The following is a 16,097-nucleotide window of genomic DNA, read 5'->3' on the forward strand; positions in this document are numbered from 1 at the left end:
TAATAGCTGAGTCTATAACTGTCACAGTGGTATTATTGGCAGAATTACATTTGTTCCTTTTGTAGCAGTATTGATTGTTGTCATTTTTTTTTCCCCTTCAGTCTTTTGTACCTCTTCAGGCAGAGGAGAAAGTGACAATCCCATTGTAAATGATATGAGGAGCCTAGCAATATTTCTGCAGGTGCCTTCTGTGGGCACATGAGAGAAGTAGTGACAGGCTGCAGAGTAGAGAGATTTTTTTTTTCCCCTAGCAGAGAATACATCTGGCTATGAAACTTAATGCTGCACATCTTCAGAGGAATCAATTAGAGACTGTGGAACACAAAGAAGATGAAAATGAGCTCAGGCTCCTAGCTCAAGTGAAAACATGTTTCAAATTATTTATTTCTTTTCAGTATGACTCCTGAGTCATTATTGTAAATGATGTCATGCTATAAATAGGGAAGTAAATAGGCAAAAAGGGAAAGGGAGAAATCAAAATATAGTGGAATTCAGCTGCTCAGCCTCGTGTGAGAAACACCACAGAAACACATGAAATGTTCTTAGAAACACTGGCTTTAATAAATGTTAAGACCCATACACATCTGAGCTTGACCCGTGAGTATAAATTAATTTCACATAACTTCTGGTATTGATGCTACTTGCATCTCATTAGGTGTCTGTCTAAGTGATGCTATCCCAGGCTGCTGGCATTATCATATTTATACTTTACAGATTACTAAATGCACAGTCATGGCAGCATAGGGACTGTTAATTAGTGTGTGTAGTTAGTTTGTATGGTCAGGTTTTGCTAGCAGGGAAGCAGCTATAGTGGAGGCTTCTTTAAAAAATGAACTGTTAGAAAATTCCCTTGTAGCTGATAGAGCCAGTGTCAGTCAGCAGTAAGATGAACCCACTGCTGACCAAGGCCAAGGCAATTAGTGATTGAGGTAACACTTCTGTGAATAACATACTTGAGAAGGGAAAGAAGTTGCTGCACAGATGCTAAACTGCAGCAGCAGAAGCGAATGAGAATGTGAGAACAACATCTTCACAGACACCAAAGTCAGTGGAGAGAGATGGGAAAGTGCCCAGGCACTGGGAGAGAAATTCTCCTTTGACTTGCGGTGAAGACCATGGTGAGAAAGGCCCTGCCCCTGCAGCCCACGGAGGCCCACAGTGGAGCTGAGATCCACCTCCAGCCTGTAGAAGACCCCACACTGGAGCCAGTGTATGCCTGAAGGAGGCTGTAACCCCATGAGAGGTCGACACTGGAGTAAGTTCCTGGCAGGGCCTAGGAACTCATGGAGAGAGAAGCCCATGCTGGATCAGGTTTTCTGTCAGGATTTTCAACTCCATGGGAGACATGCTGGAGCAGTTAATTCCTGAAGGATTTTTGTACCTGTGGATGAGACCCACTTTGGCACAATTTGTGAAGAACTGTAGCCTGTGGGAAGTACTCACTTTGGAGAAGTTTGTGGAGGACTATCTCCTGTGAAAGGGACTCCACATTGTAGCAGTGGGAAGTTGTCAGGAAGCCTCTGCCTGAGAGGAAGCAGCTGCAAAGCCAATCCGTGATGAACTGACTGTAACCCCCATTCCTCATCCCTTGTGCCACTGGAGGGGAGGAGTTAGAAACTCGGTAAGAAGGGAGGGGTGGGAGGAAGTGTTTTAAGATTTGTTTTTTATTTCATGTTTGCCTACTCTGTTTTGACTGATTGTTAATAAATCAACCAATTTTCCATTATCCCCAAGTTGAATCTATCTTGCCCATGATGGTAATTGCTGAGTGATCTCCCTGTCCCTGACTTGTTGAGTCCTTTGTTATATTTCTCTCTCTGTCTTGTCTGGTTGAGGAGAAGGAGTGATAGAATGACTTGGTGAGCACCTGGGACTGAGACAGGTTTAAACCACCACACTGACAGACAGCAGCCTACGATTCTTGTGCTACTTGGTGGAAGTTAACAATTTTCAAATGGAAGTTAAGGATCCATAATTTTAGAGCACTTTAGTATTTTATCCTAAGAGGATTCCTATTAGGTTTTTTTTCCTTTTTTCATGATCCTTTTACACATGCAGAGAGTAATTTGATCTCTTAAAGAAATGTAGTATACCCTCCAAACCTGCTGGCAATGGTAAAATTACATCAAAATATTTACATAAATGGATAGTGGGAGGCAGAATTTACATATCTAAAAAGCTTAGAGACAATAGCCACTTTGGAGCTGGGATAACACTGGTCTTCCTCAGTCTGGTCAGATCCCCCTAAGTTTTCCACAATAGCAGTTCAGGTTTATACAGGTTGGATTTGGGCTTGGCTGCTGAAATCACAGTGTTGGTTCCTCTTAAGCAACCACAAATTTAAAACATGATAAACCCAATAAAATGTCTTTAAAGGTGCTTAGCATTGATTAGAAATACTTTTAATAAAATATTCCAAAGCTGATACTTTTTTCTTTATGATAGAGCAGTAGTCTTGTGAGCTCAGAGTTTTTTGTTCATTCCAGAGTTATTTTCCAAATGCAACAAGACACGATCTGCTATAGTAAGGCACAGAGTAGTTTTGACTTGGCAAAATGAAGGAATGTGGAGTGCACGTTATATTACTGACATATCAATTAGAAATAAATAAATTCCAAAACTCGAGAAAAGGAGAATCCACCACCAAGATATATCCAGTTCTGTTGTTCATTGTGATGCCACTGGAGGAGTATACTGCCTCAATAAGATAATAAATGATGTTGAAGCAAATGCACAATAATCCATGTAGAGTTTAGCTGGAGTGTAGAGACAGACATGTTACTTTAACAGATATGACCTGTGATTTGTGTATCTCTCACTTTGAAAAAACACTTTCTCATAGCAGAGTGAGCTTTGCTAAGGCTAGTTTCCTTGGTCCAGGTGACTATGCCGGGTGTATTTGTCTGATGTCTTCCTTAGACTCAAAGGCATTCTTCAGGTGCGGTTACACAGCTGATGGAAGTCAAATCTGAATTCACACAGCTGTTGACAACAGCTGGTCTGGTCCGATCTCTCTTCTCAGCAGCAGATGAGGTAATTTTTCTGCTTCTGTTAACATTTGTGTGACGATACAACCCAGCTGTACAACAGATCAGGCTCATCCATCTGCAAACCAAGTTATTTTTTGTTTCAGTAGGCGGGCAGGAAAACCTAACTTTGGAAATAGTGTTATACAGAAACAAGCATTGATCATTATGTCATTTTAAGCTTTATAACAATAAACCAAAATTGGCTGTGACCCAAGACCGTATTTTAAAATTGGAGATGTATGTGTTGGGAAATTTTAAACTCTGGAAGATGCTTAAAAACAGCTTCAACCAAAAGCTTTCTTCAATACATATTACAAATGAAAACGACAGGAGAAACTAGCATCACTGCTATAACCAGTTCTTGCTTGGTTTTACTTCTAGTGAGTTTTACTTCTTTTCTTGGGGAAGACACAGATATACTGATGAAAATCTGTGGCAACACTCTGTTTTTAAAAGCTGTATATAGCCTGTGGAATATGTCACGGCCATGCTCACTGCTGACAAGACATCTTAAAGGAGTTTCAAGGAGAGGAAATCTTGTCCGTTCCCCCAGGGCTTATGAAAATGGCTCAGTACTACTCTGTTACGACAGTCAGGTTTGAGAAATGTTTTAAAGTCTTCTGTGTGACTGCATTAGCCTTCATGCAGGTAAATGTAATGTGTTTTCTCTCATGGACCTTTCACCTGCCATGAAAGTGACTCTAGATAGCAAAACAGATGGGATACCTGCAATCACCAAGCAGACTGTGCTCAGGAATTATATTCCCTTCACAGTTGGATATGGCTGAACAGGATTAGTTGGGAAGGGTGATGTTTGACGGACACTTCCATACCCTACTGTTTGTTCACATACTAGTACTTTTATTCATTGTTTAAGGGACTCCAAGAGAGCCAGCAAAGGCAACTTGTAATTCTTTGCCTTTTTTAGGTCTAAAGATTTTCATACTGAAACTGAAAATGGAGGCTTTAGTTTGATCAAATTTTGAGTCTAAAATGTTACATATTTTCCAGTGGCTTGCCCAGCTATTTTCAGGAAAATGCAGCACTTTCATGTGCCCTAACATAAAAACTTTTGAGACATGGTATTTCTGTACTTGAAGGTCTTTCTCCTTCCGCTTTTAACAGAATATTGAAGTATGTTCTTTTAAAAAACTTTCATTTTCTACTTCATTTCCAATATCATTTCTGCTTGAAAAAAGGGCATTGATTTTAAAAGCATCTGCCATATTGCTGTCAGAAACGTTACCATACCATGCTAGATGTAGGAAGTTCTTATTCTTTCTGAAGGAAGTTTGTAACTTCTTTAAAAAGTACCTTTGTGTTTTCTCAAGCTACATTCATATACCGTCTTAAGTAGCATGGTAACATCCAGTTTTTCTTTTAGCTTTGGAATGAATCAGAGACTTTCTGTTGCATTGGCAGAAGCTGGTCATGAAATGGTTAAAAAACCCTAGATGAGTAAAAAGTTTTCTCATATAGTATCTGAGGTCTATGCTTATAGGTTTGGTGCAAGCCTTTATAGGGTAAAGGTAGGGGTTTTCTGAAGTCAGGGTCTGTTGAAGGACAGCAGCTGGGTTATTCTGATGTCACCAGTGTTTTGGTGCAGCTTTACCAGGTCTACTTGGTGTCACCAAAGGATGTTGTTCCATAAGCAGAAACAGTTTCTGTAAGACTTCATGTAAGTTGAAATCATTGAGGACAAGCGAGTTTTCTCCAGGAATTTCCCACAGCTGTGTGTGACTCAGGAGCCAGTCCTACAGACAACTGGATTGGGCAGTGAATAGAAATGATGGTTTCTTCGGATCACATGAGTCAGCAAGTCTCATATCCTTTCCATATGGGAAAATATTTAAAATCCATGTACAACTCAGCAATGTATCATGAGCTGGAAGGAGCCATGTGTCCTTCAGTATAGGTAGGTGCAAGCCAAGTGTATAACCACACAATGAAGTGGCTGCTAGCTGCCTAGGTTTTAGAACTGTTGAAGGTGACTAGATTTCTTCAAATGATCACAGAGCTGGCTAGCAGTTTTTTCAAATGCACTTAGCAAGCCCTCTGAACTACATGTAAAGAATTCTGATCAAGATGTCAGGATGATGTCAGTTTAGACATACAAATAGGATTTCATGGTACTTAAAATGATTACAGATACTCATTCATTTCTTACAGTTAAGCCAAACTCTGGCAGGTTACACAAGCAAACCTTGGGTGTTGGAAAAGTCTGCAGGAATCTATGTTGAAGATGTTCTTATTTTTATGTGGTTTTTTTTTTTTTTTGCTTTCTCTGTGTTTGGTTTTGCTTCCACTAGGATCATTGGCAAAAATTTACCTTAGATCTCCAGGAGAGGAGAACCTAGCCTTGAGGCAGTGCAGGATGTTACTTACTGCATCTGTCAATGACAGCTTTATTGTGGAACAACAGTGTAGGCACCATTCAACATGGTTTGATAATGTGTATGAGTATTTTTACTGGAGAAAGGATTTGGTAGCTTTCCTCCTTCATTTCATCCTGCTCTGAAGTGTTGCATGAAAAGCTTGGTAACCAGCCTCGTGCTTCCTGTCTGTGGCATTCTGTCTTAAATTCAATATTTATTTTCTCTGACATTATCTTTCAGGCTTGATTATCTTGTTCTTTATCTTCAAATATTAGAGGGTCTATCTGAGAGATACTGAAAAAATGTGTTGTGATTCATCAAATATTTAAGTGGTTATTCGAGTGACTAAACTTGCAGTGATTTATGGTAGGTTTACATTTTACAGAAGTGTCTGTCCACATAACCTAGTGATGCATTTTTATTAGTTGTTTTATTTCTCCTTTATTTTCACATCTTACTGCCATGAGCAAATACAGTGGTTTTGGATACTGGGGTTTTAAGAACAGGTGAACACATTTAAGAACACAGTTTAAGAACTTAAGAGCATAGTTATCTCCTGGATAACTTCACACACATACTCTCACACTCATTCCCAAAGTCCCATTCACTTAATCTTGACTTCCTTCTCATCAGGGAGATTGCAGTTTGCCCTGGACAGTTGGAGACAAAGTGCTGACTTTGTGCTTTTCTGGTGCTTACAGTTACCGATCTTGGATGTTAGTGCCCATGTTCCCAAGTATCCTTGAGCTTTTTAGGTGCATTTCCAAGGAACTTCCCACATTTTCAGGGACTTTTTCAATTTCATAGACACACTTTTCTCCATCTAAATATTATGTATGTAGGTACATGTGATATACCTCTTAATGGAGGAGTTAGCTTCATGCTATAGCATGTATCTTTATATAAATTGGAGAATTTGGTGTTTGTCAGTTCTGTTTAGCATTTTACAACAAGCCCATATAGGTTGCAGGTAGCAAATAACAGACCTGTGCTTAGGAATTCAGAAGGTTAGTTTTGAACGTTCACCCCCTCACTCCTATGTTTGTTAACATCTCTTGCCTGTTTATGTTGACAATGTAAGATATTTTGTGTTCACCACATTTACTCATATCAGTGTTTAAAAGTCTAAAGAGCACAAACTATTCTATGGTTTGCTTTATTGTCTTGTCACCGAAGAATCTTATCCTTACTTATTTCACTGAATCACCAAAGCTGCTCCCTTGTGTGGCTTGATGCAAGGGGAGTAGCCTAATATAGCCTAACGTGTCATGGTCTCATTGAAAAAAGCAGTTATACTTTTAAATGATGCTGAAAATTATCAGCAGTTTCAGATAAAGTTCTGAATCCCTAAGGACTGGTTATAGCAGTGAGGTACTGCATCCATATAAGAAATGCTTATATTTAGGAAATAAAATATTCAGATAGGGAGTAACAAGAGCATATAATATTCTGCTCCTCTTGGCAAGCAAAGAGAAACACAATTCAAAGTTTGTATCTCTTCACTCTTTCTGCTTTGGTAGAATGGTGGAACTTCCTGAGTAAGCAGCATAGATTAATATCTAAAAATACTAATGCAGCCGAGGAGCAATAAAATTGATGACTTGGAAATATGGATCTAAGAACAGTCTTCTTTGTCACTTTGTGACAAGAATTTATCATTTCTGCAGCACTGAACTTTTCAGGAAGTTGTCCAAGGTGTCTCTGAAATTTTCGAACAAAATGTAAGCCCTGTACACCCTCACTGATGTGATTAATAATTGTTTTCTCTCAAATGCAGAGCAAAGTAGCTGCTATCCTGGGCAGCAATGAGCAACAGAAGTATGAGATATTACAGCATGAGAAATTAAAGTTCAGGTGCTGATGAATAAAATAATTCCAGAGAAATAATGAGGGACTATGAAGTCATTACTATTGTCATAATAACACCTAAAAATACTAAAAGAAGCATTGAATTTGGTGAGAAACTGGCAACATATTTTTTTCCCCACTCACTAGTGGTTCATTTTTTTGGGACTTAATAATGGCAAAGGCAGTAAACTTAATATTGGAAATAAGTGCCAAAAAAGCCATAATTTCCATTTGCTATTCAAAATTGGACAGCACATAAGATCAGAAATTCTGCTTCTAAAAAAAAAAATTATGGTCTTGAAAGTTATTTTCCTGTTTACAGACAAATGTAAGTAATCCATCAGTCATCATGGCTACTGAAGCAGGAGAATTGCCCTGTGTTTTTTTGCCTTGTTCTAGTAATGCACTTTACAAGAAACTTAACATGCTGCAAGGCTAACTCTGTAATCCTCGTGCTAACCAAATACTTGTGAAAGACACCTTTTCAGATGTTTACTGTAGTCCATTAGGAAATGTAACAAAAGTGGCAAGGAACAAGCTAGACTCTTAATAAAATAAATATTTGAGATCAGAATCTGCAGCAGGAGTTAGTCTTTGCAAACAACGTGCCTCTCACTAATGAGTTCAAAGCAGCTCTGCTGCTAAGGGATATGTAAGAGAGATGGGTGACAGCTCTTTGTAGCAGTTGTTATTAGGTTTGCAAGGCAGGGTTTTGGTGGTGGGGGGGATGCAGGAGTGGCTTCTGTGAGAAGCTGCTAGAAGCTTCACTCATGTCCTACAGAGTCAATGCCAGCCATCTCCAAGATCAACCCACTATTGGCCAAGATCAAGCCGATCAGCACTGGTGGTAGTGTTTCTGGAATAATATATTTAAGAGAGGGGGGAAAAATAAACCCCACAGAAAAAAAAAGACAATTGCAGCTGGAGAAAGAAGTGGGAATATATAAGTGAAACAACTCCACAGACACCCACGTCAGTGAAGAGGGAGGAGGTGCCCAGACCCATAGCAGATTCCCCTGCAGCCTGTGATGCAGACTGTGGTGAGGCAGTCCTTGCCTCTGCAGTCCATGGAGGCCATGGGAGAGCAGAAATCCACCTGCAGCCCCAGGAGAACCCCACGCTAAAGCAGGAGGATACCTGAAGGACCTGATAGGAGTGACCCTATGGGAAGCCCACACTGGAGCAAGTTCCAGGCAGGACCAGGGAACCCGTGGGAGATCCCTACTGGAGCAGTCTGTTCCTGAAGGACTGCACCCCACGGGAAGGACTCACATTGGAGAAATTCATGGGGGACTGTCTCTTGTTGGGGGAGCTCCATGCTGGAGCAGGGGAAGAGTGCAAGGAAGAAAGAATAGCAGAAACAATGTGCAATGAACAGACTGTAACCATTTCCTCTCTGTGCTGCTCAGGTGGGGGAGACAGAGGAAATCAGTAGTAAAGTTAAGCCTAGGAGGAAGGGAGTGTGGCTGGAAAATATTTTTAAGATTTATTATTATTTCTCCTTATCCTGCTCTGATCTGATTGGTAATAAATTAAGCTAATTTCCAAAGCTGAGTCTGTTTTCCTCGAGAAAGTAATTGCTAAGTGATCTCCCTATTCTTGATCTATAAGCTTTTTGTTATATTTTCACCCCATATCTAGTTGAGGAGAGAAGGACAGAGCATCTTCGGTGGGCAGCTGGTGTCTGGCCAGGATCAACCCACCACACAGCTAGTACCTGACACTCAAGGACTTGTTTCAAGGCTTGAGAAATTTGAGTTTACTCTGCAGTGAAGCTAAGTAAACAAGGAATTGTATGTTTTGACCTGTAGGTTGCAGCATCCTTTTCACCTGGGGAACAACGTAAAACTATTCTTGTGGATTCTTTTTTGCTAGCAAGCCCCTGAGCTCTTCCAGAACTCACCTCTTTCCTAGCTGCTCAAATTCCCTTATGTTAAGCAGGCACTTTTTAACTGTAGTGCCTTTTTTGAATACACAGAAGTCAAGATTCTTACCTGGTTAAAGATATCAGATGAAAGTTACATTTCCACTGTTTCCATTTTCACTGTTTGAATCTACGGTTTTAATTACTGTGTGGATGTCGTGGGAGCTTATACACAGCAGAACAAATGACAGCAGAGAACTAGAATCTGCCACAGCAGTTCATGTATGAGCCAATGGTTTGGGACACGCTGATGTCGTTACATAAAATACATTTGCAGTTTAGCAGCTCACCTATGCTTGAATGTGTATGGCAAGAAGGTAATTTAGAAGAAACACAGTGCTTTCATCTGATATGTCCTTTACAGTGCAGGAGGCTGGTGCCAGGCTTTCTGAACAAGGGGCACTGTAATTTGATGAACAGATTTCCAGTGTCTGGTGGAGTAGGTGGAGTCTTACTGACCTTCAGGGATCTCAGCATGAAAGGTCCAGAGTGTTCCATTTGCTCTCATCTGCTGCTTTAGTGCTGTCTCTGAAGTTTTTGTGGCCTACTATGTGTTGGAGCATGATTTTCCAATGGCTAGGTGTCAAACACAGGGGTCCACAACCACTGGAGGCACATTACTGACAGCATAAAGATGCACAACTCGAACCAAGTTACATGTTTTCACTCTGAGATGATATTTCAAACAATGTTGAGACGTGCTTATTGCTAAACCTCTTTTGAAAATCAGAGTTCAGTTTCCGGAGCAGCTTTCACAATGTATATTCAAAATAAAGACTAAAACCCCCCAGCTATATTACCTGAGTCCTGCATGTCTGATAGTGAGTAGACAAATCAAGTAATTTTAAATTATTCAAAAGTCCAAGAATTCCTGCATCATGACATTTAGCAACTTGTTGAAGAAAGTGAGGTAGGTCCCTCCTGGGCTGCTTTCCAGTGTGTTACAGCTACAGTTTGTTAAAAATGTCTTTTGGAATGGTACGAACTCACCAGTTCTTTGACTGTCACTTGCAACTTCAGGTATAATTTTGTCTTTTGTGCTATAGATCTGAAGATTACTGTATTTGATCTCACATGCTAAGGAGTGATATCTGCAATAATTAGTATCCTCGACCATCCTGACTCTGACAACTCTTGCCTCGTGAGTTCTACAGCCATCCTAATAAGAGTTTGTCCAAGTTTTTTCTTGTAAAATGTGAATACAATCTTGATAGGCATAGCTTTAGAAAACTATCTCATACAAACAGGATACATAAAATCCAATTAAGTTATTGTGTTGACAGAAGAAACAACATGAAATTGTAAACAATACTAAAGGCACGGAACACAGACAAGTAAGACAAGAAGCTGCACCATGTTGTTATCTGTATTTTGAATTGTTACACTCTCTTGAAGATTGTGGAGGAGGTCAGCCACACAAAGCTTAATGTTATTTTGCAGTGATTAGTTACAGTCATGTCTAATCTCAGTCAAGAGCTGGTAATGAGCCACTTGCATTTTCCCATTCAGATATTTCTGTTGACCATTTTGTCAGTGCAAATTATGTTAAATATTATGCTCAACAGATGAAGACACTTCACTCTGCACAAGCAGTACCCTTGGTCACCCAGGTGGAGGACAAGTTTTATGTGATGTCAAGTGGTCAAAAAATTGTACAAACAGACAGTGTGAAGGTCTTGTGGTCCAATCATAGACCATTTGCATGACCAAAGAATCTAGCAGAGCTGACTTCCATCAGGAGGTTTTCTCTGGTCCATGCAGCCTGAAACATAAGGAATCTAAATATGATCATGATGCAAACACATTTAGTATCTACTCTGACAGCCTCTTTGCCCCTACACCACTTGCTTACTTTATTCTTCATTTGTAATTAATATTTGTAATGATGCTAGAAATGTGTTATAAGTTATAAAATAATGGAATTATAGAATGGTAGGGTTGGAAGAGACCTTTAGAGATCATCTAGACCAGGCCTCCCCCTGCAGAAGCAGGTCCACCTAGATCAGGTCACTCAGGAATGCATCCAGATCGATTTTGAAGACCTCCAGAGAAGGAGACTCTACACTCTCCCTGGGAATCCTGTGCCAGGGCTCCCTCACCCTAACAGTAAAATAGTTTTTTCTTAAAAATAATTTTTTCTTGAAAATAGTTTTTTCTTATGTTTAAATAGAATCTTTTGTATTCCAGCTTCATCCCATTACCTCTTGTCCTGTCACTAGATAACAATAGAAAAAAGGGATGCCCCAGTCTCCTGACATCTGCCAATTATACTTGTAACTATTAATGAGATCCTCCTCAGTCTTCTCTTCTGTAGTCTAAACAGCCCCAGTTCCTGCAGCTTTTCCTCACAAGGGATATTGCAATCCCCTGATCATTTTTGTGGCCCTGTGCTGGACTCTCTCCAGCAGTTCCTTGTCCCTCTTGAGCTATGGAGCCCAGAACTGGAGACAGGGCTCCAGATGAGGCCTCACCAGGGCAGAGTAGAGGGAGAAGAGAACTTCCCTCAACCTGCGGACCACACTCTTCTTGATGCTGCTTTGACTTTCACTTCAAGATGGCTTGTTTTGGGGATGATTTTAACTAAGATGTATAACAAGTGAAGCATTTCTTACATGGAAGAGTGTGTGGTAAATCTGTAAAGTGAGAAAATGAGCCACCTTAGCAATGTGTATAAGCCTCAGAAAACACTGTAGGTAACAGCAGGCTACTTTGGGACCTGCTCTACCTGTGATCAGGGGAAGAAGTACCTTGTGGGGATTCAGTTGGCTACCGTAACATATGATATGGGAGATATGGGATAGTATATGTGAATCCTCAGGGATTTAAATTAATTACTGTTATTGCCTAGTCTTTCTCTTGTACATTATATTGCACTGAATTGTAGGAAAGAGAAAATGAATCTTTAACATGCAGTAGGGAGGAATGCTAATCAGCCCGTAACTCCCACTGGTACCAACGATCAGACAAAATGTCATGCGTCTCACGAGGTCATGTGCTTTAGGTCCACAAACTCATGCCAGGTCTTACAGAAATTATAATTAATGCATGAACAGACAAGTTAAGTGTGTTCCTAATGGCTTTACATATACTAATATGTATTTTTGGAATTTAAAATTGTCAGCACGATCAGCAGAGTCTAAAGTGAGACAACTAAGACTCTGTAGTCAGAGCAAGGGAGCAGTATAATCAGCTTATAAACTCAATCTCTCTTTTGCCTAGTATTGCACAACTGGTTCTAATTTCTACTTAACAGAATCCCGATTTGAGGATCTTTTATATTATCCTGTTTCAGCCAGCAAAGTCACAGGGGTACTTTTACTTGAATTTACCAACTTCCTAATATGTAGTGAAGTATAACTTGAGTTTTTGTGGTTTTTAATATGAAAATTACAAACCCCACCAATTGTATGCAGTGTTAGAGGGATGCTTGAGCAGTGTATCAGATAAGCACAAAAAAATTTTGAGGCCACTATTCAGATAGAGAAGGCTTTCAGTTACAGCATCAGCTGCAGAAATGTTAATAACAATGGCATCTGATCTAGACTAGCAAGTTTATATCTTTCTGGTATCAGATTGAAGAAGATGTAGCATCTACCTAAAGAATATTCAAGTCAAACTCTTTGGGTAAATGGGCATCATGGCTGATTAAATACAAGGCTGTTGTAATTAGTCACTACTATTTCCATTTGAATTTTACAAACAGAAGTTAAAGGAAGAAAGTCTTCAGAGAAATAACAGTGGACTGGGAAGAGGAGGTAGAATCCTAGGTATGTCTTTGTAAAATGAAAGATAGCAAGACACACGCGTGTCCTGTGAAAATATAGGATTGATAAAGAGCATGCTTTTGCAAAATTAGAGATGAGTAAAATTGATGTAGAGCATGTGTTGACAGCAACAGGAGATTCTGTACTAGATAAGTAAGCAGTGATACCTTAAAAAATGACATAGATAGACGATTAGTTTCAAAAGTTTTCAGCAAGTATGTTGTTAGCAAGCATTTGAGAGCTGATCAAAAGGCAAAGCATTAGCTTTCATGAGAGGGGCCAGTATCTCAGCTGGATCTGATGCACTGCCATGGAGCTTGACCAACTTATACCAGAGAAGGACATGTCCTGCAAACAACATTTCAGCAGTCAGATTACACTGAAAAGTTATGTGTTTACTTATCTGCTGTAGTTATTACCACAAGCTTCAGTCAGCTTGGCACTTTCTCATCCTTAAGATTCTCATACTGTTGTATGAATTGCCTTTGTTTAACTCTTTTCACTGAGAAATGAGGTTGTTTTAGTCTTCAAAATCAGACCCTGGCACCTCTAAAAGATAGTTGTTCACTTTTTACTTCTGATCCTTAAAGCTAAAAAGAGGGTAATTTTGCAACTAAATGTATGTTTATATATAGGGAATTAGAGATCACTCTGATTGAAGTTCTTAACAACTGATAAAGCAGGCCAATTTGAAACCTTTACTAAATTAATTCATTAACAAGTTGTTCTGTGCTAGTGGTTAGTACTTAGACAATATTAATCATCTTCACTACATATGTAAAACTGTTTGTCTTTAACACTGCTATCCTAAATCATCTTTTTGTGTGTGGTACCATGAAGCTGGTGCCTTGAAGTCAGTGCTGATGGCTGAGTCCTTGGTGGCCTTGGTCATACAGGTGGGAGTTAATCAGGCTTGAGAGCTCTTTCACAAGGAAAGTCTGATCATATGTAGGCCTGTCTTCTTCCCTCTCTATCTTTCCTCTCTCTGCATGACGTTTATATGCTCTTTTTCCACCTCTTGAAAGAGAGACCTTATCTGCTTCTCTTACTGCTTACCTTGGTTCTGGTTTCGTCAGTCATCCTTCTTTTGTAGAGAGTAGGATGTCCTGCCTACTGCAGCCTTTTGTATTTATCTTGTCCTCTGGCAAGTTTTATTGGTTGGATGCTTCCTGTGTGCCACTATATGTATGATTATTTCCCCTATTATTTCCCTAAATATTTCCCTATGGCATAAAGTTCTTACATACTGCTGTTGGCTACAGTCTCTATTATGCTTATATCAAGTTCAAGGCAAGCTAAAGTTAGTTATACCTTAAGTAGTGCATTCTCAGTTTCTAGGTGTCACAAATGTAAAATAATCTTTCTCTTAAGACAGGAGTAATGCAACTTTGGCGTAAGAAAAACTGCTTTGGTCACATTCTCATGCTAGTCTCTGCAGGAGGTAGCAGGGATTGAAGACAATGCTTTGGAAATGGTATTCTGGAATCCAGGATTGGTTCTTACCTGCCTTGAGACCAGATCCTGGTTTTGTTCATATTGAAAAAGAGTTTTGTTGAATCAAGTTGGGGAATGGGGCTAAAAATATGGCATGGTTCTCATACGTTCAGCCCTTGGTGAGACTGAAATATATAAGGAGGACAGACATCTGAAAGAGTATGAAAGGCTACATACGTATGCAAAAGCACCAAGCATGTCTCATCCAAGTTCAGATCAACAATCCCCAAAACAATTAAGAGACTAAAAGGGAAAAGAAAAGGAAATGCGGATGAATTTTTGTATTTTAAAAAAAGTTATTAGGATTTACTATAAATTGGTCTTCCTTAGATATTATATGTGGACAAAAGGCCAGATTAGATCAAACTGCTATTATGCAATTGCATCAGTTCTGTGCTTAATTTAGGCCAGATCTAGATGTATAGCTTATTTATTTGTATATATTTAAACCAAAATCATGGTATTGAATACTGACACCATTCAATACCACTCCTATCCTGCAGACTATTCTTCATGCAGATTTGTATATGGGTATGAAATACATCATCCTTTCCTTTCAGAAAGCTCAAATAGAGCTTGTATGTTTGGAAACTTCCAGTTGTGGAGACTGTGATTCACACTTCAAATCACTAGCAATGACTTAGACTTTAATTGTAGCTAGTTGTAAAATATGAACATTACTCTTCTGATGCCATTTTGAAAGAACCATAAATGATAAGCCCTCCTGAGTATCTAATTGAGCATAAACACTCTGGATTAGGAACATCTGAGACTAAGCATCACCTTAAATGAAATATATAACTTTAATCTTCTTATGTCTTAGTATAATAGAGAAAAACACATGGGCGCTTTCCAGAGAGATGTGACTGAAGGCAATATCACAGCATGATGCAAAGAAATAACTAGTTCCTCAGGATGGCAGTAAAAAAAAAAAATTGTTTTCTCAAAGACTGAACAAAGGTATTCTTAATAGATCTGACTAGAGGTATACAAAGAATGCAGGAGCTGCAAGTATTATCCATCTCAGAGGTATTGTAAGAGAAAGATATGAGTGTTATATATATTCTGTGGAAACTCCCTAGAGAAAACAATAATGAAGGGAAACAAAATGCTCTCTGCTTTGTCAGCAACCAAAATTAAAACAGATGCCAAAGCATGTCATTAAGGGAGACATTTTCCAAGACAGAGGTAGTTCAGTGTCCAAGTTACATTGAAAGTCTCCATTTCAAAGGCTCCTGCAGCTGTTGGAATAACTCGTCCTTCTCTCACTCAAAGGGGAGAAAAAGGTCAGTGGAACGAGTCCCTTAGTAGTTGCACAGATAAACAAATGCAAATAAAAAAGAACAATTCTGCTACTCTTTTATAAAGCTGAGGTTTAGTGCGATAAACTAATACCTTATTTACTCAGGGTTAAAAAAGATGTTACCCATTTAAGGAAAAGCTACGGGGACATTAACATACAAAACCCCACATATTGTCTGATATTCAAAGTATGCAACATCAGTAGTGAAACATGTACAGTCCTCATGATACTGTCAGTTGGAGGCTTCAGGATGGAGCAGGCTGTAATAACCCATGTAGAAAGCAAAAGGTGTTGAGGAGGAGGGTGGTATCTGGAGACCTGCATTGTCATTGCCCAGAAGATTACTCAATCTACAGATAT

This window comes from Colius striatus, chromosome Z, assembly GCF_028858725.1.
Source record: "Colius striatus isolate bColStr4 chromosome Z, bColStr4.1.hap1, whole genome shotgun sequence".
Lineage (NCBI taxonomy): Eukaryota > Metazoa > Chordata > Aves > Coliiformes > Coliidae > Colius > Colius striatus.